The following is a 24,901-nucleotide window of genomic DNA, read 5'->3' on the forward strand; positions in this document are numbered from 1 at the left end:
CTCTCACTGTGTAATGGGAACTGTTGTACGGTGCCATTTGTATTCATTACCTGACCCGAGACCTGTGGAGGAACCATCACTTGCTGCTGACTCATTGGTGCCAAAGGTATTTGCATTTGCTGATTAGGTACCATGGGAAACTGCTGTTGCATTGGCTGCATTTGCGTCATCTGCATACGGGGCATCTGCATCTGCTGCGGCTGCATAGGTTGTAATCCCTGCAGCTGATTTATGGTCTGAAAATTTGGGTTTGGACCTCTCATTTTCGGTCCCCTCATTGTCTGAAATGCATTGACATCATTGTTTTGCTGACCAACACCTGCACCTTCCTGCACCACCATCGGGCACTCGCGTTTCCAATGACCGACAATTCCGCACACGTGACATGGCATCACTTTTTTCAATGCCTGCACACCATTCGGAGTCACAACAGTGTTCAAATCCGGACCATTATTTCCAAAACCTCCTCTGCCTCTGCCTCTCGCCTGTGGCTGAAACATCATATTTCCCTGCAACTGCGGCTGCGGTTGAGGTACCTGCTGTTGGAACCCTTGCAACCCTTGCAAACCTTGCAGACCTGTCTGAGCTGCTTTAAGTTGCATCATCATCACTTTCTCCTTCAACTTTTTCTGTTTCACTTCAATTTCGTCGCTACAATATTTCGCATAATTCAACACCTCATCAATCGGTTTCGATTGCCAGCAAATCAAATGCGACTTTATCATCTGACTTATCTCTGGTCTCAGCCCTTCCACAAATCTAAACACAAAATGAAGCATGTCCTTCGCCTCTATTGTTTCCGTGCCACTGTAGTTCTTGAACGCCTTCAACAACCTCTCATAGTAGCTATGAATCGACTCTTTAGCCTCTTGGGCAGTTCGATCGATCTTCTGCCAATCCACATTTTTCGCGGCAACCTTCGTCTTCAAATGCTCAATCACCTTATAGTACAAGCTTATCACCATAGGTGATGGTGCACCCTAATCCCTGTCTCTCTCCGGTTCACTTGTCGGCCAACCTACAGCTCTTTTGCAATCCTCCCACAAATCTGCCGGAACCACAATCTCAAAGAGAGTGTTCAGGTCTTCCCAAAGACATTTTGCAAGTTTCACAAACCTATCAGTCTGTTGATACCATTCAATCGGTTTCTCTCTCAGTTTGGGAAAATCATCCGTAAAAGACTGAATGTCGCTTCTGTGCCATGGTACATGTATTAATTTTCCCCCTGCTGTCTCCCTCATTGGTAACATGGTTACTGCATCACTACTCTGTGGTCTTTTCTCGTTGAGCTCTGGGGCACTGTCCCTCCTCTTTTCCTTTCTCTTTACCCATCTGCTTTCCCATTTGTCTAAGCACCTCCACACTTGTGCACTCTGCAGCAATTCTCTAAGGTGCGCCTTCATGCCTGCTGACCTCATGTGTTCAAAGTCTGTGGTCACGAAATCCAATCTGTAGCTCCTGCTCAAGTGTTTTGTCTTGTCTATCTCAACCCCATTTTTGTCTGCTATTTCTTGCAACCTTCTATGTACCTTGTTCACTTCTCTCGTAATCCTGGGACATAGATACCTCAGCTCTTCTTCCGAGTAGGACTCTAACCTATTCACACCCATAGTCCCTTCCACCAATTCTTGTGCTTCCATGTTCAACCTGACCCTATTCAGATAGTCTTCTCCCTTCCCACTGGCTGAGCTTTGTGTGGAATTCAGACTGTTGAACCACTGTGTCAGCTGTTGCGCATTCAACCCCATCAGTGTAGCACTCACATCGACTGCCATTGATGGTTGCGGCAACTTTTCAGTGTTCGATGATAGCGGTATCATCAGTGGGGGACTCGACCTCACCACTGTTGACTGAGCACATATGGGACTAAACTCCATCAAGGACCCAGATCCAGTTGGCAGAGCCGCTATCGGAGTTGTCTCTGGAGTGTTTTGTATGCACCTCCTTTCCATCCCGCTCTGCACCATTGATCCTTGACTGCTCATACCTGAATTAGGCTGAATGTCAAAGGTACCGGTGGACCTACAGTAATGGGTAGGGATATCGCATCTGCGTTCTGTCCATTCCCCATGTTCTGAGACATGTTCATTCCCATATTATGGGTCATCATTGCCGGCATGCCCGTCTGACTCCCCGTCATCTGAGCATGTGCGTTTCCCCCCTGCATCTGCTTTTGAGGCATCAGAAACTGGGTTGATTCAGCTTGTGCCAATGTTGAGTTGCGACCATTCTGTCCTCCCATTATGGTTGGATCTAGAATCATTCCCGTACTGTTGTCACTGCTGTAGTACCTTGGGACCTGCGGCTGATAATTTTCTGCTGGTTTCAACATGGGCACATCTGGATATATTCTCCTAACCTGCGGTATCTGCGGGGTGAACAGTAAACTCGGGTCCTTAGATCCCGATGGCGTTTCTGAACTCTGAGTTTCATTATTCTGTACCGGTGCCGGAGGGGCAGAACTGGTACTTGGACCTTGTCCACTCTCTGCATAAGGTGGTGGACGGTCGTTCAGCAATTGCATGATTAACTCCTCATCCTCTAACTCCTCTTCTCTTCTCAACTTTTCCTCGTCCTCTCTATCCTTGGAACACCTCCTGTTTGTCTTACAGGTAGCTTTCTTACCTGTCTCCTCTTCTTCCTTAGTAATTGCGGGAAACAATTTTATCCCCTGCAATACATCTGACCTCCACACCTTCTGTGCATTATCCCACCTAGCGTCCGCTAGTGTCTTTTCTACCTTTCTTATCCTGGTCTCGAACTTATTTTGCTGTTGCTGTCTAGCCATCAGTTCCCAAATTGCTAGAGCCTCAAACTGTGCTGGCCTTGGAGGTACCTTCATGTCGTACATCGCGAATCTCAAATTCTCTAGGATCCTTATATTGAATGTCCCATGGACTGGGAACGTTAACGCTCCCATGTTTCTCTGTCAGCTTGTGCCATTGCTTTAGCCAAAGGCACGGAGCTACCCCTTTTTCCTCCATTACAATGTAAGCTGGTGTACCTTCGGGCGGCGTCTCCTCTCCTACGCTCGCTTTAATGTAAGACTCCCCCTTCATCGCACTCCTTAATGCTTTAAAAAATTTCATTTTCTCGTCTTTTATTTCACAAAGTTTGTAATCAATAGGTGACTTTAATTCCCGGAATACTCTTATCTTGCCTTTCCCCTTCCAATCGAGCCCCACGGACTGCGTCCAATCCGTGCACGACCCTTCTCTGCTACCAACCTATCCCAGCGCGGCTCCTAGTGACGTCACACTCACACACACTGCGGCTGACAAAGCCTCACGGCTAGTCCTCCTTCACCCAGCTCCTCTCGTAACAACTTCTGGCATGTATCGCGAGCTACCAAAAAAATAATAATAAAACAGATCTGTCGGTTTACTACAGGAAGGGTAACACAATCGCTTCAGGACCTTAGGGATTTTTCACTAGCCTCTGCAGTTATTCCATCTTTCTCGGTCCCCACGTTCGCAAGCAAATCTGACCCGCAGACTGCTCTCAACTTGTCAGTGATCTATTCTAGTGCACTTTAGAATTTTGTCAAAGCCCGAAGTCGAAGTTTTCTTTCACTCCCTTAACACACGCACCGACTCGTTGACCACGCCCGATCAACCTATTAAACCGACCAGACCACAACATAAAACAAGTGTCTCATACACTTTTCAACATACTCCGGAGTTTCTTGACCTCGCAGGGCCCGTCTCAACAACAACAACCACGTGGACCTTTTTCTGCACAAAGCGCCACATGCACATGAAGTTCGACGACTTCCCTACTCTCACACTCGGAGTCGCACCTCCGCTATTTTCTATGAAGTTCGACGACTTCCCTACTCCTACACTCGGAGTCGCACCTCCGCTATTCTCTAAAATCCTCGCAACCTTTTCACACAATCTGCGGCAATAAGCTGTGCAAGCGCAAAATCCTAACTTCACTCATACCATCACTAGTACCGCCAACGCTGATCTCACACCTCCATTCTCTTCATTCGCAAGCTCCGAGATCCCGGGAAAGTCGCGGTGGACTTAGCCCATCATCATTTTCTCAATCTGTTTTACCAAAGAAAATCTAATTCAACTTCTCGAGTGGGATCTCAAAAGTCGAAACCGTTAATTCAACACCATGTATGTCTCGAGTGGGGTCCCAAAAGTCTAAACCGTCCTCTGCTACCATCTACTGATAGAGCGTTCCGTACTAATAATTTACCTGTACTTGGACGCTCTTTCGGCCGATGAATCTTTTGGCTAAGTGGGACTCTCTTCACCCGAGATCAGTCAATTTAATCAAATCAATAATCAATAACGAACATAAGAAATGCCCTGATCAACATAACACTTAACAATTAATCCAGAATACATTTCGGCGAACCATGACCTTTCGGTCATGAATAACCACACCAGTTTATTCAAAGTTAATGAATTTATTTCCCTATATTAACAAAGCTAGCACAATATAGATGTGTCTCAACACCAAATGATAAACGTAAATGAACATTAATAGCTGTCCATAACGACGAAACAGGTGCAATCTATGCAGCATTTGAATAACAAGGCATTCGATGATAGCAATGCAAATCACTAAAACTATAATCTGTAATGAGCTAATTGCATACATTTAGTCAGCATAACAAGGTCTCAAATTGCATCGTGCAACAAAAGGAATCCTCATCTAACCTCAAATTAGCATCGGCATGTGGGACTTCATGCAAAAACAATTTAGCAACATTAATTTAGAAAAACTCCTAACTAGGGCTCTTATCAAAAATCAGCAGTTGGTTACCTAAAAGAAACACAATGCAATTGTACAATTTCCTTTCATATTTACCAATTACAATCAGCATTCAAGGAAGTCTTCGTCTCACAGGTACCGTTTCTCGATCAGCATGGAACGGGGCAAAGGGGCAGGGGTGGACGGGGCAATTGCCTCACGGCGGCAAGATAAACTACTACTTCATGCGAAGGGATCAAAGTTAAAGTCTCTAGGGCAAGAATCATTTAAAGTCTCTTTCTCTCGATTAGAGAAAGCATCAAAGTCTCTTTCAAAATGGCGTCGCAGCAAGGTGGGCCATAATAGCTGCAATGTCCTGCAAGTGAAGTTTTGCGCTTGCACAGCTTATTGCCGCAGGGTGTGTGAAAAGGTTGCGAGGATTTTTTTTCTTTTAGAGGATAGCGGAGGTGCGACTCCGAGTGTAGAAGTAGAGAAGTCGTCGAACTTCATAGAAATAGCGGAGGTGCGACTCCGAGGGTGAGAGTAGGGAAGTCGTCGAACTTCATGTGCGTGTGGCGCTTTGTGCATAAAAAGGTCCACGTGGTTGTTGTTGTTGAGACGGGCCCTGCGAGGTCAAGAGACTCCGGAGTATGTTGTTTTATGTTGTGGTCTGGGCGGTTTAGTAGGTTGATCGGGCGTGGTCAACGAGTCGGTACGTGTGTAAGGGAGTGAAAGAAACTTCGACTTCGGGCTTTGACAAGATTCTAAGTGCACTAGAACAGATCATTGACAAGTTGAGAGTAGGTCTGCGGGTCAGATTTGCTTGCGAACGTGGGGACCGAGAAAGATGGAATAACTGCCGAGGCTAGTGAAAAATCCCTAAGGTCCTGAAGCGATTGTGTTACCCTTCCTGTAGTAAACCGACAGATCTGTTTTAGTTTTTGGTAGCTCGCGATACATGCAAGAAGTTGTTACGAGAGGAGCTGAGTGAAGGAAGACTAGCCGCGAGGCTTTGTCAGCCGCAGTGTGTGTGAGTGTGACGTCACTAGGAGCCGCGCTGGGATAGGTTGGTTGCAGAGAAGGGTCGCGCACGGATTGGACGCAGTCCGTGGGACTCGATTGGAAGGGGAAAGGCAAGCGAAGAGTATTCCGGGAATTAAAGTCACCTATTGATTACAAACTTTGTGAAATAAAAAACGAGAAAATGAAATTCTTTAAAGCATTTAGGAGTGGAATGAAGGGGGAGCCTTACATTAAAGCGAGCGTAGGAGAGGAGATGCCGCCCGAGGGCACACCAGCTTACATTGTAATGGAAGAGAAGGGGGTAGCTCCGTGTCTTTGGCTAAAGCAATGGCACAAACTGACAGAGAAACATGGGAGCGTAGCGTTCCCGATACATGGGACATTCAATATAAGGATCCTAGAGAATTTGAGATTCACGATGTACGACATGAAGGTGCCTCCAAGGCCAGCCCAGTTTGAGGCTCTAGCGATTTGGGAACTAATGGCCAGGCAGCAACAGCAGAAGAAGTTTGAGACCAGGATGAGAAAGGTAGAAAAGACACTAGCGGATGCTAGGTGGGATAATGCACAGAAGGTGTGGAGGTCAGATGTATTGCAGGGGATAAAATTGTTTCCCGCAATTACTAAGGAAGAAGGGGAGGCAGGTAAGAAAGCTACCTGTAAGACAGACAGGAAGTGTTCCAAGAATAGAGAGGACGAGGAAAAGTTGAGAAGAGAAGAGGAGTTAGAGGATGAGGAGTTAATAATGCAATTGCTGAACGACCGTCCACCACCTTATGCGGAGAATGGACAAGGTCCAAGTACCAGTTCTGCCCCTCCGGCACCGGTACGGAACAGTGAAACCCAGAGTTCAGGAGCGTCATCGGGATCTAAGGACCCGAGTTTATTGTTCACCCCGCAGATACCGCAGGTTAGGAGAATATGTCCAGATGTGCCCATGTTGAAACCAGCAGAAAATTATCAGCCGCAGATGCCAGGGTACTACAGCAGTGACAACAGTGGAGGAATGATTCTAGAACAAACCGTAAGGGGAGTACAGAATGGTCACAACCAGACATTGGCACAAGCTGAATCAACTCAGTTTTTGATGCCCCAAAAGCAGATGCAGGGGGGAAACGCACATGCTCAAATGACGGGGAGTCAGATGGGCATGCCGGCAATGATGACCCATTGTGTGGGAATGAACATGCCTCAGAACATGGGAAATGGACAAAACCCAGATGCGATATCACTACCCATTACTGTAGGTCCACCGGTACCTTTGTATAGTCAGCCTAACTTAGGTCTGAGCGGTCAGGGATCAATGCTGCAGAATGGGACCGAAAGGAGGTGCATAGAAAACACTCCAGGGATAACTCCGATAGCGGCTCAGCCAAATGGATCTGGGTCCTTGATGGAGTTTAGTCCCATGTGTGCTCAGTCAACACTGGTGAGGTCGAGCCCCCCCCTGATAATACCTCTAACATCGAACACTGAAAAGTTGCCGCAACCATCAATGGCAGTCGATGTGAACGCTACACTGATGGGGGTGAATGCACAACAGCTGACACAGTGGTTCAACAGTTTGAATTCCACCCAGGGCTCAGCCAGTGGGAAAGGAGAAGATTATCTGAATAGGATGAGGTTAAACATGGAAGCACAAGAATTGGTGGAAGGGACTATGGGTGTGAATAGGTTAGAGTCCTACTCGGAAGAGGAGCTGAGGTATCTATGTCCAAAGATTACGAAGGAAGTGAACAAGGTACATAAAAGCTTGCAGGAAATAGCTGACAAAAACGGGGTTGACATAGACAAGACAAAACACTTGAGCAGGAGCTACAGGTTGGATATTGGGACCACAGATTTTGAACACATGAGGTCAGCAGGCATGAAGGCACACCTTAGAGAATTGTTGCAGAGTGCACAAGTGTGGAGGTGTTTAGACAAGTGGGAAAGCAGGTGGGTAAAGAGAAAGGAAAAGAGGAGGGACAGCGCTACAGAGCACAATGAGAAAAGACCACAGAGCAGTGATACAGTAACTATGTTTCCAATGAGGGAGACAGCAGGGGGAAAATTAATACATGTACCATGGCACAGAAGTGACATTCAGTCTTTTACGGATGATTTTCCCAAACTGAGAGAAAAACAGATTGAATGGTATCAACAGACTGACAGGTTTGTGAAGCTTGCAAAATGTCTCTGGGAAGACCTGAACACTCTCTTTGAGATTGTGGTTCCGGCAGATTTGTGGGAAGATTGCAAAAGAGCTGTAGGTTGGCCGACAAGTGAACCAGAGAGAGACAGGGATACGGGTGCACCATCACCTATGGTGATGAGCTTGTACTATAAGGTGATTGAGCATTTGAAGACGAAGGTTGCCGCGAAAAATGTGGATTGGCAGAAGATCGATCGAACTGCCCAAGAGGCTAAAGAGTCGATTCATAGTTACTATGAGAGGTTGTTGAAGGCATTTAAGAACTACAGTGGCACGGAAACAATAGAGGCGAAGGACATGCTCCATTTTGTGTTTAGATTTGTGGAAGGGCTGAGGCCAGAGATAAGTCAGATGATAAAGTCGCATTTGATTTGCTGGCAGTCTAAACCGATTGACGAAGTCTTGAATTATGCGAAATACAGTAGCGACGAAATTGAAGTGAAACAGAAAAAGTTGAAAGAGAAGCTGATGATGATGCAGCTTAAGGCAGCTCAGACAGGTTTGCAAGGTCTGCAAGGGTTGCAAGGGTTCCAACAGCAGATACCGCAACCGCAGCCGCAGTTACAGGGAAACACAGCGTTTCAGCCACAGGCCAGAGGCAGAGGAGGTTTTATGAATAATGGTCCGGATTTGAACACTGTTGTGAATGGTGTGCAGGCAATGAAGAAGGTGATACCGTGTCACGCGTGCGGAATAGAAGGTCATTGGAAACGCGAGTGCCCGATGGTGGTGCAGGAAGGTGCAGGTGCAGGTGTAGGTGTTGGTCAGCAAAACAATGATGTCAATGCATTTCAGACAATGAGGGGACTGAAAATGAGAGGTCCAAACCCAAATTTTCAGACCATAAATCAATTGCAGGGATTGCAACCTATGCAGCCGCAGCAGATGCAGATGCCTCGTATGCAGATGACGCAAATGCAGCCAATGCAACAGCAGTTACCCATGGTACCTAATCAGCAAATGCAAATACCCTTGGCACCAATGAGTCAGCAGCAAGTGACGGTTCCTCCACAGGTCTCGGGTCAGGTAATGAGTACAAATGGCACCGTGCAACAGTTCCCACTACACAGTGAAAGTGGAATAAACAATGTATGGGAGAGTGAAAGTTCAGAAGAAGAAGGAGATTGTGTGCTTGCAGCATCCTTGGAAGTTGATCAAAAGGGTCCGTACGTGGAGGGAAGAGTAATGGGTCATCGTGTCTCATTCTTGGTTGACACGGGAGCCACACGTTCAACTGTTAAGAGCAGTGAAGTACCAAATTTGCCACTCTCAGGGAGGACAGTTCAAGTGGTGGGAGTAGCAAACAGACATCTGACGAACCCAATAACAGATCCGGTACCAGTCAGCATCGGTAACTATCAAGGGGTACATCAGTTTGTGGTATGTGACTCAAGCCCGATAGCACTATTAGGGAGAGACCTATTGTGCAAATTGGGTTGTTCGATCATGTGTTCGAACGAAGGAATAACAATACAGACGAGCAGTGATGGGGAAGAAGAGGACAGTGTAGAGGGGGATGAGATGGAAACTGTAGATGAAGAGTATCCTCTGATTTGTCTCTTCCCGATGATAACTGAAGAAGATATTCCAGCTGAATTACGGGAAACAGTCGGAAAGGAAGTGTGGGATATGACAGGGAAAGAGGTGGGATTGATGAAAGGAGTGGAACCAGTGAAAGTGACTGTAAAGCCCAATGCAATCTTTCCCCAGACCCCACAATACCACATGGCACAAGACACCCTCATGAAAGTTGCTCAACTTATTGACGAATTTGTAAAACAGGGAGTACTGAAAGAAGTGTTAAGCAGTCCATGTAATTCACCAATAATGGGACTAATAAAGCCGAGTGGAAAGGTCCGACTCGTGCAGGACTTGAGGAAAATAAATGACATCATAGTCAAATGCTGCCCAGTAGTACCGAATCCAGCTGTGATAATGTTCCAGGTCCCTTGCGATGCTGATTGGTTCTCGGTCATCGATTTGTCACAAGCATTCTTCTCGGTGCCTCTTCATGAGGACAGCCAATTTCTCTTTTCTTTCAAATTCCTAGACAGAGTGTACAGTTGGTGTCGAATTCCTCAAGGGTTTTCTGAGTTACCGTCAATCTTCAATCAGATTCTAAAGAAAGATTTGGAAGCATTAGAATTGCCATTCGAGTCAACCCTAGTACAGTACATTGATGACTTACTGGTTGCATCAAAGACAGAAAGTGGCTGCACAGCCGATACCATTGCTCTGTTGAATCATTTGGGAAGGAATGGACATAAAGTGTCTCCTTCCAAATTGCAGTTCTGTCAGAAGAAAGTGAAATACTTGGGTCACCAGATAGAGAAGGGGTCACGGAGAATAATGAAGGAAAGAATAACGAGTATACTTCAAATGAGTCCACCAAAGACAAGGAGGGAGGTGAGGAAGTTTTTGGGAATGGTGGGTTATTGTCGCCAGTGGATTCCCAACTTCTCGACTCTAGCAAAGCCTTTACTGAAATTGACCCAGAAGGATGCCTTGGATCAAATTGAGCTGAAGGGAGATGAGATGGATGCTTTTGTTGAACTCAAAGAATGCATGTGCAGGGCTCCAGCTTTAGGTATGCCTGACTACACAAAGCCTTTCACATTGTTTTGCCATGAACGTGATGCATGTTCTCTGTCTGTCTTGACTCAAGCCCATGGTGGCGTAAACAGACCAGTAGCGTATTTTTCAGCTACTTTGGATCCGGTCGCAGCAGCACTCCCAGGGTGTTTGCGCGCCGTAGCAGCAGTTGGTATCAGCCTCACTCAGAGTGAAGGAATAGTGATGGGACACCCAGTAACAGTCATGGTCCCTCACTCAGTTGAGATACTTTTGACCCGCTCCCGAACGCAGCACATGACTGGAGCTAGACTCACAAGGTATGAAACGATAATTCTGGGCTCACCGAATGTGCAGCTGAAAAGGTGCACTACGTTGAATCCAGCAACCTTGCTCCCTGGAGAAAATGCCGAAATTGAGAACGCTGAAGACGTCGAGCATGACTGCCTTCAGGTGACTGAATTTTGCACAAAACCTCGACCGGACATTAAGGATACTAAGCTTGATGAAAATGACCAAATTCTTTTTGTTGATGGTTCATGTCTAAGAGACGGGATGGGGATTTTGAAAGCAGGATATGCTGTATGTACTGTAACAGGGGTCTTGGAAGCGGGATGGCTTCAAGGAGTCTATTCTGCACAAGTAGCAGAACTTGTAGCCCTTACCAGAGCATGTCAACTGTCTGCATTGATGAAAGTCACCATTTACACTGATAGTCAATACGGGTTTGGGATTGTGCATGACTTTGGACAACTATGGTCACAGAGAGGTTTCCTGACTTCTTCAGGATCCCCAGTGAAAAACTGGGAGAGAATAAGGGAATTGTTACACGCCATTCAAGTGCCAGCCGAAGTTGCAGTGGTAAAGTGCAGTGCTCACACGAAAGGACAGGACTATGTTTCTCTGGGAAATGCGTATGCGGATCAAGTCGCGAGATTTTGTGCCTTGAACTGTATATTACTCAGGGACGAATGGAATTCAATAAGTGAGCCAGAACTAGAACCAGCTGAAGCATTTGACTTGAAGGTCGTAGATACAATAGATGAATTAAAAGCATTACAAAATAATGTCAGGGAGGATGAAAGAGATTCCTGGATTAAATCACAATGTATAAAGAGACCAGACAAGTTATGGGTTTCAAATGAGGGAAAATTTGTTTTGCCAAACAGTCTCTTATCACAGCTTGCGCGGTTCTATCATGGGCAGGCTCACCTAGGGAGAGATGCCATGATAAGATTGTTCAAAACTGATTGGTTTAACCCCAGATTTCGTCAAGCTGCAGAAGCAGTTTGCCATCGATGTGTCACTTGCCAGCAGATGAACCCAGGAAAGGGAACAGTTGTGAACGCGAGCCACATTGGTAGGGCAAGCGGGCCTTTTAGTCGTACGCAGATGGACTTCATTGAGATGCCTGTGCATGGAGGTCTGAAGTATGTGTTGGTGATTGTGGGCATTTTTAGTCATTGGATTGAGGCATACCCCACACGTAGAAATGACAGCCTTACAGTTGCAAAGCTATTGTTGAGAGAGTTAATACCACGTTTCGGATTCCCGATCTCTTTAGAATCAGATAGGGGAAGTCACTTCAATAACGAGGTGATAAAGTTACTTTGCGAAGCGCTGAACATTGAGCAAAAACTACATTGTAGCTATCGCCCTGAAGCCTCAGGACTGGTGGAGCAAATGAATGGTACACTGAAATCAAGAATGGCGAAAATATGTGCATCGACAAATTTGAAATGGCCTGACGCATTGCCCTTAGTGCTAATGTCAATGAGAAACACCCCTGATAGAAAGACTGGATTGTCTCCGCACGAAATTCTCATGGGCAGGGCTATGAGACTTCCTGCAGTTCCCGCAAACGCGCTTTTGAATATTACAGATGATATGGTGTTAGACTACTGCAAGGGTCTGGCTGACGTGGTTCGCTCTTTCTCTCACCAGGTGGAAGCGACCACCTTGCCACCGATCCAAGGTCCAGGACACGCACTGAAAGCAGGTGACTGGGTCGTGGTAAAGAAGCACGTGAGAAAGTCGTGTCTGGAACCCCGTTGGAAAGGCCCTTTCCAAGTGATCCTGACGACAACTACCACTGTGAAGTGTGCGGGGGTTCCCAACTGGATTCACGCCAGTCACACAAAGAAGGTGTTGTGTCCCACAGATGAGGAAGTTGAAGCGCTAAAACTGCCAGTGCCTGACAAAACAGTGCTGAGTGCTGAGACAGAGCAAAACCGAACTGAAAGCGAACAGGCAGAAACGGGAGAGAGGGAGATATTCTCTGAGGACGAAGAGACCAATTTGCTTGGGGGAGACCAAGGAGAAAGTTCAGACAGCGACGAAGCAGCTGAAGGTGACAAAGAACCTGAAGCAGCTGAGGGTAGCAAAGAGCCTGAAGCAGCTGAAGGTGACAAAGAACCTGAAGCAGCTGAAAGTGATAAAGAGCCTGACGAAAGTAACGGTGACGAAGGGCTCGAAAAAGGTGAAAAAGCAGGAGAGCCTGATCAGAGGAGGGCTTTCCCAGAAGCAGACGATACAGAAAAAGAAAAGGAGAACGTGATTGATTCCCCAGAAGGAGGGGACAAGGCAGAACAGGACGAAAAAGTTCAAGCCTCCACAGAAAAGATCGCAGGTCCATCAAATGGACACGGTGCAAAGAGGAGACTAAGTATATCACCAATAAAAGAAAGGACTAAAGAAAGTTTGAACGACGGAGAAAGGCCAAAAGTGAAAGAGAAAAGAAAGGAAGTGACTGTTGTGGAACAATCCTCAAGTGAAGAAAAAGACTTGACAAAAGAGGAAAGTACCAGCGAAGCAGAATCAAAAAGAGAAGCAAAATTGAAAAGGAAAAGGATACCAAACAGGAGATATTCCGGTCCTGAATGGGCATATGTAGTCAATGACGATTGGACTGACGAGTTTGTATCTCTAAGCATCGAGAACGAAGAAGAAGAAGAGATACCAATAGAAAAGAAAAGTTTTATGGACTCTGTCGATTGAAAGGGTAATAAATGATATTGCTTGCTACAATATAACGTGAAACAAACAACCAGCTGAGACATTGCTAAACCGGATGAGACTTGCTGAACTGATAAAGACTGAGTTATTGCCGAATTGAGACAAATGCTGCTAACCGATAAGTGACTGGCCTCCTGAAGAAGACGGTGTGAACATTGTGCTCGTTCAGCTTTGTAACTGAATTGCTAGATAGTTTCATTTACAAGTGCTTCTAGCTCTCTGATTCTATACAGATCATGACGCAAAACAATAGAAAGAAATATTGTAAATATGTGTGTATAGGCTTGATAATTGCATGTGTACTAATAATAATGGCAATTGTGCTTGGAATACATGGTAAGACTGAGAATGAGAGAATTGATGCTTCTACTCTTGCTCCTGTTACTGTCACCGAACTAACCGCATTGAAAAGACTAGCATTGGATGAGAGGCTCTTGCACGATAAGAAAGAGCTTTCGTATATCGTTTTCTATCGCTTGCTAACAGAATATGTTGAGACTATGGATGCAAAGGATTGTTATGTGTGTACACAGATACCGACATCAGTGAAGGAAGGGGTGACATATCACCACATGCCTCTTACATACGGGATTACATGTAGTATAGTAATGTCTAGATTTTATGGTCAAACTAACATGCAGTATTTTTACTCAAATTATGATGTTACCTTTGCATATGTTCCTATAATAGCGCAGCTAAGCCAGATTGCTAAAGATTGGGACGCTAAAATAATGAGGGAATTTTTCGAGCCAATGCAACCTTTTGAAACGGCTCACGCTCATAGGGAAAACCTTACCTGCTCGCTCTCTGCAATAGAAATAAGCTTTTTAGATCGCACAGATGATAGAAGGGCACAAATGAATGCGAAATTAGAAAAGGAGTTACATAAGAGGACTTCAGTAGATAATTATGATTTTGCTGCAATAAAGACACAAGGGAAAATAGCTTTAGATGCTTGGCATGTAGGGAAATTTTGTATATATCGAGGTGAATCTTATTATGACAACATTTTTGTAGGAGCGAGTGAGTGTAAACATACGTTTATCTTTAAGGCCAAATGGACATTCATGATGGACGGACTTGACCCTGTCATTCCAGGTGTATATTACATTTGTGGGTATAATGCCTATTATCGTCTTCCAAAGGGATGGTGGGGGAGATGTTATTTGGGTATAGTGTTCCCAAAGGTTTATCAACTGGATGACCTATCGATGATTCAAAAGACATCTGGATCCCATCGTATCCAGAAAAGAGAGACCGCAGCTGCTGTGGTAGGAGATATATTTGGAGCCATGATTCCTTCGTTGGGAGTCGTGTTGAATTCCATCAAAATAAGAAAGTTGTCTACTATAGTTGATAACATGTTGACGAAGTTTTCAGGTGCTATAATCCTGATAGATGCTGAACTTGCAGCGGAAAGAGCTATGACTCTTCAAAATAGGCTTGCTTTAGACATTCTTTTAGCAAAGGATGGTGGCGTTTGCAAAATGCTTGGTACACGACACTGTTGTACATATATTCCTGACAATAGTGTGAAAATTAAAACTATGCTTGCTAATCTAACAAAAGAGAGTGCAGATTTGAAGGAATTGAAAGAACCAGGAGTGTGGGAGAAGGTTGGAAAAGGTATTGTTTCAGTGGGACATTGGATTGGGGGAATTTGGAATGGAATATTGTTAAAAATAATAGAGGGAATTTTAATAGTGATAATTTGCATATTTGGAATTTGGTGAATAAAAAGGGGAATAATAATGATTATGGAAAGAATTAAGAGAAGAAAAGAAGAGAAAATTATGAAAAGAATGGCAGAAGAATACAAAGCGCAAACTAGGGGAACTAAAAGGAAAAGAGAGCTGACAGAATTTTAATGGAATAAAATTTGTGGGCATGGTTTGGTGTGATGACAAGTAGTCATCAGAGGAGGGATTGATGAAGCAGAAAATGAAGGTTTTACATTTATTAACACGTAAACGTAGTGTGAAATAATCATGTGTGACTTTAACCGAACTAATAAAGATTGTACGGGGACAAAATGTGCCCTCAGAGTAGTTTGCCAACATTTATAAGCGTGCTTTATATAACGTGGTGTATTAGAATTGCACTAATCCGACATAATCGTAAACGTGTGCTATGATTTGCTTGTTTGAAATGTTTTAGCTTAGCATTACTTTAGTGCAGGCTTCGGCCTAGTGGCCTGGTCTCACGGTTTAGATGCTCGTATTTTTCCAATGTGCTATTAACGTGTACTTTTGCTTGAAGCTGTACTTTTCCACTGAGACCGTTCACATGCTTATCTTAAGGTTTCGTGCCAGCCTGGCATATTTTCTCTTTACTCCAAGGTCGATCTGCAGGTGCGGACAATGGAAGCTCTGAAAGTGAGTTAATTGGTATAAAATGTTGCAACTTGCGTACCCATCTCCAAGGATAATGTATGCTTAAGTAAAAGCTTGAGAACTGTCGTTTTTGATTGGACAATTTGAAGCTAACCTATGAACCCTCCAATGGAAGACCCTACTGGATTTGAACTGTTGTCTATAAAACCCAGGTGCACGAGAGGAAAGCAGCCATTATTGGACATCCCGCCATTTTGTAGACTTTGCAGCTATTATGGCCCACTTTGCTGCGACGCCATTTTGAAAGAGACTTTGATTCTTTCTCTAATCGAGAGAAAGAGACTTTAGATGATTCTTGCCCTAGAGACTTTAACTTTGATTTAATCCCTTGCATGAAGTAGTAGTTTTACCTTGCCGCCGTGAGGCAATTGCCCCGTCCACCCCTGCCCCTTTTGCCCCGTCCCATGCTGATCGAGAAACGGTACCTGTGAGACGAAGACTTCCTTGATTGCTGATCGTAATTGGTAAATATGAAAGGAAAATTGTAAAATTGCATTGTGTTTCTTTTAGGTAACCAACTGCTGATTTTGATAAGAGCCCTAGTTAGGAGTTTTTCTAAATTAATGTTGCTAAATTGTTTTTGCATGAAGTCCCACATGCCGATGCTAATTTGAGGTTAGACGAGGATTCCATATGTCGCACGATGCAATTTGAGATCTTGTTATGCTGACTAAATGTATGCAATTAGTTCGCTACAGATTATCGTATTAGTGATTTGCATTGCTATTATCGAATGCCTTGTGATTCAAATGCTACATAGATTGCACCTGTTTCGCCGTTATGGACAGCTATTAATGTCCATATATGTTTATCATTTGGTGTTGAGACACATCTATATTGTGCTAGCTTTGTTAATATAGGGAAATAAAATTCACTAACTTTGAATAAACTGGTGTGGTTATTCCTGACTGAAAGGTCAGGGTTCGCCAAAATGTATTCTGGATTAATTGTCAAGTGTTATGTTGATCAAGGTATTGCTTATGTTCGTTATTAATTATTGATTTAAGGAAGTTGACCGATATAGAGTACAGAGAGTCCCACTTAGTCAAAAGATTCATCGGCCTAAAGAGCGTCCGAACACAGGTAAAATTATTAGTACAGACCGCTCTATCACTTCTGAGTCTTTGGCGAAACCCGGGATTGAACCAGGGACCTTTAGATCTTCAGTCTAACGCTCTCCCAACTGAGCTATTTCGGCCAGTTGTCAGAGAATACCTTCCTGATGATTCTTAATCATTGTAGGCAACAAGTGGGCACCCGATCAATCACTAGGAGGGTACATCTATGTGTTAAAGTATGCGGTATCCTTCTGCAGCTAACTGGGCACAATTAGTCAATTTCTTTTTTATTGCGCAAGCTAGGTATTTCTTTTTTTCTAAACGCTAAATAGGCTAGCAATCTAATACACAGAAATGTGTGGCATGAGGAAGCAAGCTATATCATCTGACACTTTGGTCCAAGGTTAGATGGAAAATGATGCAGGCTACAGTTTACCCTAAAATCGAGATAGAAACGGCAAATGATGGAAGTCAAAGCTGAAGGCAAGAGAGGTGGAATCCATTTTCAAAGGAAGATAGAAAACACGTACTGTCTTGTACTGATGGTATGTCAATTAGGTTGATGAAAGGTTTTATTAATTAAATAAAACGTCACCGGAAGCTGCCTCCAAAAAAGAAACATGCCTGACGAACTAGCTGCTCAGTCTTTGACCAAACCAAGGATTTAACCAGGGACCCTTAGATCTAAAGTTTGACGCTCTCGCAACTGAGCTCTTTCAGCCCGTTTTTTCACAGTGCCTTCCTTATTATTGTTAATCATTGTAGACAAGAAATATAAGTCGCAATCATTCACTGTGAGGGTACAGCTATGTGTTACACTTTGCTGTATCCTTCTGTAGCTAACTGGGGGCAATTACTCCTTTACTTTTTTCCTACGCGGGGTAGGTACTTCTTTTTTTCTAAACTCTGAATAGGCTACCACTCTCATAAACAGAAATGTGTGGCATGACTAAGCAAGCTATATCATCTGACAGTTTGGCTCATGGGAAAATGGAAGATGATGCAGGCTACGGTTTACATTAAAATCAAGATAGAAACGGGAAATAATAGAAGTCAAAGCTGAAGGCAAGAGAGGTGGAAGCCATTTTGAAAGGAAGATAGAAAACACGTACTGTCTTGTACTGATGGTATGTCAATTAGGTTGATGAAAGGTTTTATCAATTAAATAAAACGTCACCAGAAGCTGAATCCAAGAAAGAAACACGCCTAACAAGCTGTCTTCTGAGTCTTTGCCAAAAAACGGGATTGAACCAGGGACCTTGAGATCTTCAGTCTAACGCTCTCCCAACTGAGCTATTTCGGCCACTTCTTTCACAGGTCCCTCCGTATTCTTCTTAATCATTGTAGACAAGACATACACCTCGAAATCATTCACTTTGAGGGTACAGCTATGTCTTAAACTTCCGGTATCCTTCTGCAGCTAACTGGGTGCAATTACTCATTTACTTTTTTGGTGCGCAACCTAGGTACTTCTTTTATTCCAAACTCTGAATAGGCACACAAATGTGTGGGATGAGTAAGCAAGCTATATCATCTGACAGCTTGGTTCATGGGAAAATGAAAGATGACGCAGCCTAAGCTTTACATTAAAATCAAGATAGAAACTGGAAATAATGGAAGTCAAAGCTGAAGGCAAGAGAGGTGGAAGCCATTTTGAAAGGAAGATAGAAAACAAGTACTGTCTTGTACTGATGGTATGTCAATTAGGTTGAAGAAAGGTTTTATCAATTAAATAAAACGTCACCAGAAGCTGAATCCTAGAAAGAAACACGCCTAACAAGTTGTCTTCTGAGTCTTTGCCGAAACCCGGGATTGAACCAGGGACCTTTAGATCTTCAGTCTAACGCTCTCCCAAATGAGCTATTTCGGCCACTTATTGCACAGGTCCCTCCGTATTTTTCTTAATCATTGTAGACAAGACATACACCCCGAAATCATTCACTTTGAGGGTACAGCTATGTCTTAAACTTCCGGTATCCTTCTGCAGCTAACTGGGTGCAATTACTCATTTACTTTTTTGGTGCGCAACCTAGGTACTTCTTTTATTCCAAACTCTGAATAGGCACACAAATGTGTGGGATGAGTAAGCAAGCTATATCATCTGACAGCTTGGTTCATGGGAAAATGGAAGATGATGCAGCCTAAGCTTTACATTAAAATCAAGATAGAAACTGGAAATAATGGAAGTCAAAGCTGAAGGCAAGAGAGGTGGAAGCCATTTTGAAAGGAAGATAGAACGCAAGTGCTGTGCTCTACTGATGGTATGTCGATCAGGTTATTAAAAGGTTTCATCTATGAACTAAAATGTCTACTGAAGCTGACTCCAAGAGAGAACTACACCTAATTAACTAGGTGCTCAGTCCTTGCCGAAACCCAGAATTGAACCAGGGACCTTTAGATCTTCAGTCTAACGCTCTCCCAACTGAGCTATTTCGGCCAGGTGTCACAGAATACCTTCCTGATGATTCTTAATCATTGTAGGCAACAAGTGGGCAACTGATCAATCACTAGGAGGGTACATCTATGTGTTAAAGTATGCTGTATCCTTCTGCAGCTAACTGGGCACAATTAGTCAATTTATTTTTTATTGCGCAAGCTAGGTATTTCTTTTTTTCTAAACGCTAAATAGGCTAGCAATCTAATACACAGAAATGTGTGGCATGAGGAAGCAAGCTATATCATCTGACACTTTGGTCCAAGGTTAGATGGAAAATGATGCAGGCTACAGTTTACCCTAAAATCGAGATAGAAACGGCAAATAATGGAAGTCAAAGCTGAAGGCAAGAGAGGTGGAATCCTTTTTTAAAGGAAGATAGAAAACACGTACTGTCTTGTACTGATGGTATGTCAATTAGGTTGATGAAAGGTTTTATTAATTAAATAAAACGTCACCGGAAGCTGACTCCAAAAAAGAAACTTGCCTGACGAACTAGCTGCTCAGTCTTTGACCAAACCAAGGATTTAACCAGGGACCCTTAGATCTAAAGTTTGACGTCCTCGCAACTGAGCTCTTTCAGCCGTTTTTTTCACAGAACCTTCCTTATTATTGTTAATCATTGTAGACAAGAAATATAAGTCGCAATCATTCACTGTGAGGGTACAGCTATGTGTTACACTTTGCTGTATCCTTCTGTAGCTAACTGGGGGCAATTACTCCTTTACTTTTTTGCTACGCGAGGTAGGTACTTCTTTTTTTCTAAACTCTGAATAGGCTACCACTCTCATAAACAGAAATGTGTGGCATGACTAAGCAAGCTATATCATCTGACAGTTTGGCTCATGGGAAAATGGAAGATGACGCCGGCTACGGTTTACATCAAAATCAAGATAGAAACGGGAAATAATGGAAGTCAAAGCTGAAGGCAAGAGAGGTGGAAGCCATTTTGAAAGGAAGATAGAAAATAAGTGCGCGTTTGTACCGATGGCATGTCGATCAGGTTGATGCAAGTTTTTATCAATGAAATAAAATGTCACTTGAGAGTGACTCCAAGAAAGAAATATGCCTAACAAGCTGAGTGCTTGGTCTTTGGCACAACCCAGGACCTTTTTTATCTTGAGTCTAATACTTTCCCAACTGAGATATTTTAGCCAGGTATCACGAAAAGCTTTCCGTATCTTATTTAATCATTGTAGACAAGACACAGAAGTCTAAATCCTTCACTGTGAGGGTACAGCTATGTCTTAAACTTTGCTGTATCCTTCTCCAGTTAACTAGGTGTAATTAGGGAATTCGTTTTTTATTGTGCAAGCTAGGTATTTCTTTTTTTCTAAACTCTAAATAGGCTAGCAATCTAATGCACAGAAATATGTGGCATGAGTAAACAAGCTATTTCATCCGACACTTTGGTTCATGGAAAGATGGAGACTGATGCAGACTGCGGTTTACCTAAAAATCAAGATAGAAACAGTAAATAATGGAAGTCAAAGCTGAAGGCAAGAGAGGTGGAATCCATTTTGAAAGGAAGATAGAAAACAAGTACTGTCTTGTACTGATGGTATGTCAATTAGGTTGATGAAAGGTTTTATCAATTAAATAAAACGTCACCAGAAGCAGAATCCAAGAAAGAAACACGCCTAACAAGCTGTCTTCTGAGTCTTTGCCGAAACCTGGGATTGAACCAGGGACCTTTAGATCTTCAGTCTAACGCTCTCCCAACTGAGTTATTTCGGCCAGTTATTTCACAGGTCCCTCCGTTTTCTTCTTAATCATTGTAGACAAGACATACACCTCGAATTCATTCACTTTGAGGGTACAGCTATGTCTTAAACTTCCGGTATCCTTCTGCAGCTAACTGGGTGCATTTACTCATTTACTTTTTTGGTGCGCAACCTAGGTACTTCTTTTATTCCAAACTCTGACTAGGCACACAAATGTGTGGGATGAGTAAGCAAGCTATATCATCTGACAGCTTGGTTCATGGGAAAATAGAAGATGATGCAGCCTAAGCTTTACATTAAAATCAAGATACAAACTGGAAATAATGGAAGTCAAAGCTGAAGGCAAGAGAGGTGGAAGCCATTTTGAAAGGAAGATAGAACGCAAGTGCTGTGCTCTACTGATGGTATGTCGATCAGGTTATTGAAAGGTTTCATCTATGAACTAAAATGTCTACTGAAGCTGACTGCAAGAGAGAACTACACCTAATTAGCTAGGTGCTCAGTCCTTGCCGAAACCCGCGATTGAACCAGGGACCTTTAGATCTTCAGTCTAACGCTCTCCCAACTGAGCTATTTCGGCCAGTTCTCAGAGAATACCTTCCTGATGATTCTTAATCATTGTAGGCAACAAGTGGGCATCTGATCAATCAATAGGAGGGTACATCCATGTGTTAAAGTATGCTGTATCCTTCTGCAGCTAACTGGGCACAATTAGTCAATTTATTTTTTATTGCGCAAGCTAGGTATTTCTTTTTTTCTAAACGCTAAATAGGCTAGCAATCTAATACACAGAAATGTGTGGCATGAGGAAGCAAGCTATATCATTTGACACTTTGGTCCAAGGTTAGATGGAAAATGATGCAGGCTACAGTTTACCCTAAAATCGAGATAGAAACGGCAAATAATGGAAGTCAAAGCTGAAGGCAAGAGAGGTGGAATCCATTTTCAAAGGAAGATAGAAAACACGTACTGTCTTGTACTGATGGTATGTCAATTAGGTTGATGAAAGGTTTTATTAATTAAATAAAACGTCACCGGAAGCTGACTCCAAAAAAGAAACTTGCCTGACGAACTAGCTCCTCAGTCTTTGACCAAACCAAGGATTTAACCAGGGACCCTTAGATCTAAAGTTTGACGTCCTCGCAACTGAGCTCTTTCAGCCCGTTTTTTCACAGTGCCTTCCTTATTATTGTTAATCATTGTAGACAAGAAATATAAGTCGCAATCATTCACTGTGAGGGTACAGCTATGTGTTACACTTTGCTGTATCCTTCTGTAGCTAACTGGGGGCAATTACTCCTTTACTTTTTTGCTACGCGAGGTAGGTACTTCTTTTTTTCTAAACTCTGAATAGGCTACCACTCTCATAAACAGAAATGTGTGGCATGAGTAAGCAAGCTATTTCATCCGACACTTTGGTTCAAGGGAAGATGGAGACTGATGCAGACTGCGGGTTACCTAAAAATCAAGACAGAAACAGTAAATAATGGAAGTCAAAGCTGAAGGCAAGAGAGGTGGAATCCATTTTGAAATGAAGATAGAAAACATGTACTGTCTTGTACTGATGGTATGTCAATTAGGTTGATGAAAGGTTTTATCAATTAAATAAAACGTCACCAGAAGCTGAATCCAAGAAAAAAACACGACTAACAAGCTGTCTTCTGAGTCTTTGCCTAAACCCGGGATTGAACCAGGGACCTTTAGATCTTCAGTCTAACACTCTCCCAACTGAGCTATTTCGGCCAGTCATTTGACAGGTCCCTCCGTTTTCTTCTTAATCATTGTAGAAAAGACATACACCTCAAAATCATTCACTTTGAGGGTACAGCTATGTCTTAAACTTCCGGTATCCTTCTGCAGCTAACTGGGGGCAATTACTCCTTTACTTTTTTGCTACGCGAGGTAGGTACTTCTTTTTTTCTAAACTCTGAATAGGCTACCACTCTCATAAACAGAAATGTGTGGCATGACCAAGCAAGCTATATCATCTGACAGTTTGGCTCATGGGAAAATGGAAGATGACGCCGGCTACGGTTTACATTAAAATCAAGATAGAAACGGGAAATAATGGAAGTCAAAGCTGAAGGCAAGAGAGGTGGAAGCCATTTTGAAAGGAAGATAGAAAATAAGTTCTCTTTTGTACCGATGGCATGTCGATCAGGTTGATGCAAGTTTTTATCAATGAAATAAAATGTCACTTGAGAGTGACTCCAAGAAAGAAACATGCCTAACAAGCTGAGTGCTTGGTCTTTGGCACAACCCAGGATTGAACCAAGGACCTTTTTTATCTTTAGTCTAACATTATCCTAACTGAGATATTTTAGCCAGGTGTCATGAAAAGCTTTCCGTATCATTTTTAATCATTGTAGACAAGACACAGAAGTCTAAATCATTCACTGTGAGGGTACAGCTATGTCTTAAACTTTGCTGTATCCTTCTCCAGTTAACTGGGTGTAATTAGGGAATTTGTTTTTTATTCTGCAAGCTAGGTATTTCTTTTTTTCTAAACTCTAAATAGGCTAGCAATCTAATGCACAGAAATGTGTGGCATGAGTAAGCAAGCTATTTCATCCGACACTTTGGTTCAAGGGAAGATGGAGACTGATGCAGACTGCGGGTTACCTAAAAATCAAGATAGAAACAGTAAATAATGTAAGTCAAAGCTGAAGGCAAGAGAGGTGGAATCCATTTTGAAAGGAAGATAGAAAACAAGTACTGTCTTGTACTGATGGTATGTCAATTAGGTTGAGGAAAGGTTTTATCAATTAAATAAAACGTCACCAGAAGCTGAATCCAAGAAAGAAACACGCCTAAAAATCTGTCTTCTGAGTCTTTGCCGAAACCCGGGATTGAACCAGGGACCTTTAGATCTTCAGTCTAACGCTCTCCCAACTGAGCTATTTCAGCCAGTTATTTCAAAGCTCCCTCCGTTTTCTTCTTAATCATTGTAGACAAGACATACACCTCCAAATCATTCACTTTGATGGTACAGCTATGTCTTAAACTTCCGGTATCCTTCTGCAGCTAACTGGGTGCATTTACTCATTTACTTTTTTGGTGCACAACCTAGGTACTTCTTTTATTCCAAACTCTGAATAGGCACACAAATGTGTGGGATGAGTAAGCAAGCTATATCATCTGACAGCTTGGTTCATGGGAAAATAGATGATGCAGCCTAAGCTTTACATTAAAATCAAGATAGAAACTGGAAATAATGGAAGTCAAAGCTGAAGGCAAGAGAGGTGGAAGCCATTTTGAAAGGAAGATAGAACGCAAGTGCTGTGCTCTACTGATGGTATGTCGATCAGGTTATTGAAAGGTTTCATCTATGAACTAAAATGTCTACTGAAGCTGACTCCAAGAGAGAACTACTCCAAATTAGCTAGGTGCTCAGTCCTTGCCGAAACCCGGGATTGAACCAGGGACCTTTAGATCTTCAGTCTAACGCTCTCCCAACTGAGCTATTTCGGCCAGTTGTCAGAGAATACCTTCCTGATGATTCTTAATCATTGTAGGCAACAAGTGGGCATCTGATCAATCACTAGGAGGGTACATCTATGTGTTAAAGTATGCTGTATCCTTCTGCAGCTAACTGGGCACAATTAGTCAATTTATTTTTTATTGCGCAAGCTAGGTACTTCTTTTTTTCTAAACGCTAAATAGGCTAGCAATCTAATACACAGAAATGTGTGGCATGAGGAAGCAAGCTATATCATCTGACACTTTGGTCCAAGGTTAGATGGAAAATGATGCAGGCTACAGTTTACCCTAAAATCGAG

The 24,901-nt window shown here is 43.2% G+C and overlaps 1 non-coding gene across 1 annotated transcript; it reads right to left on the minus strand.

Annotated features, from left to right (window-relative positions):
- Positions 1–24,520: 24,520 nt before the first annotated feature.
- On the minus strand, positions 24,521–24,593 carry TRNAF-GAA (transfer RNA phenylalanine (anticodon GAA)). Its single transcript has one exon. It is a non-coding gene; the product is annotated as a tRNA-Phe (tRNA).
- Positions 24,594–24,901: the final 308 nt, after the last annotated feature.

This window comes from Pleurodeles waltl, chromosome 8 (genome assembly GCF_031143425.1).
Source record: "Pleurodeles waltl isolate 20211129_DDA chromosome 8, aPleWal1.hap1.20221129, whole genome shotgun sequence".
In the NCBI taxonomy this organism is placed as follows: Eukaryota; Metazoa; Chordata; class Amphibia; order Caudata; family Salamandridae; genus Pleurodeles; species Pleurodeles waltl.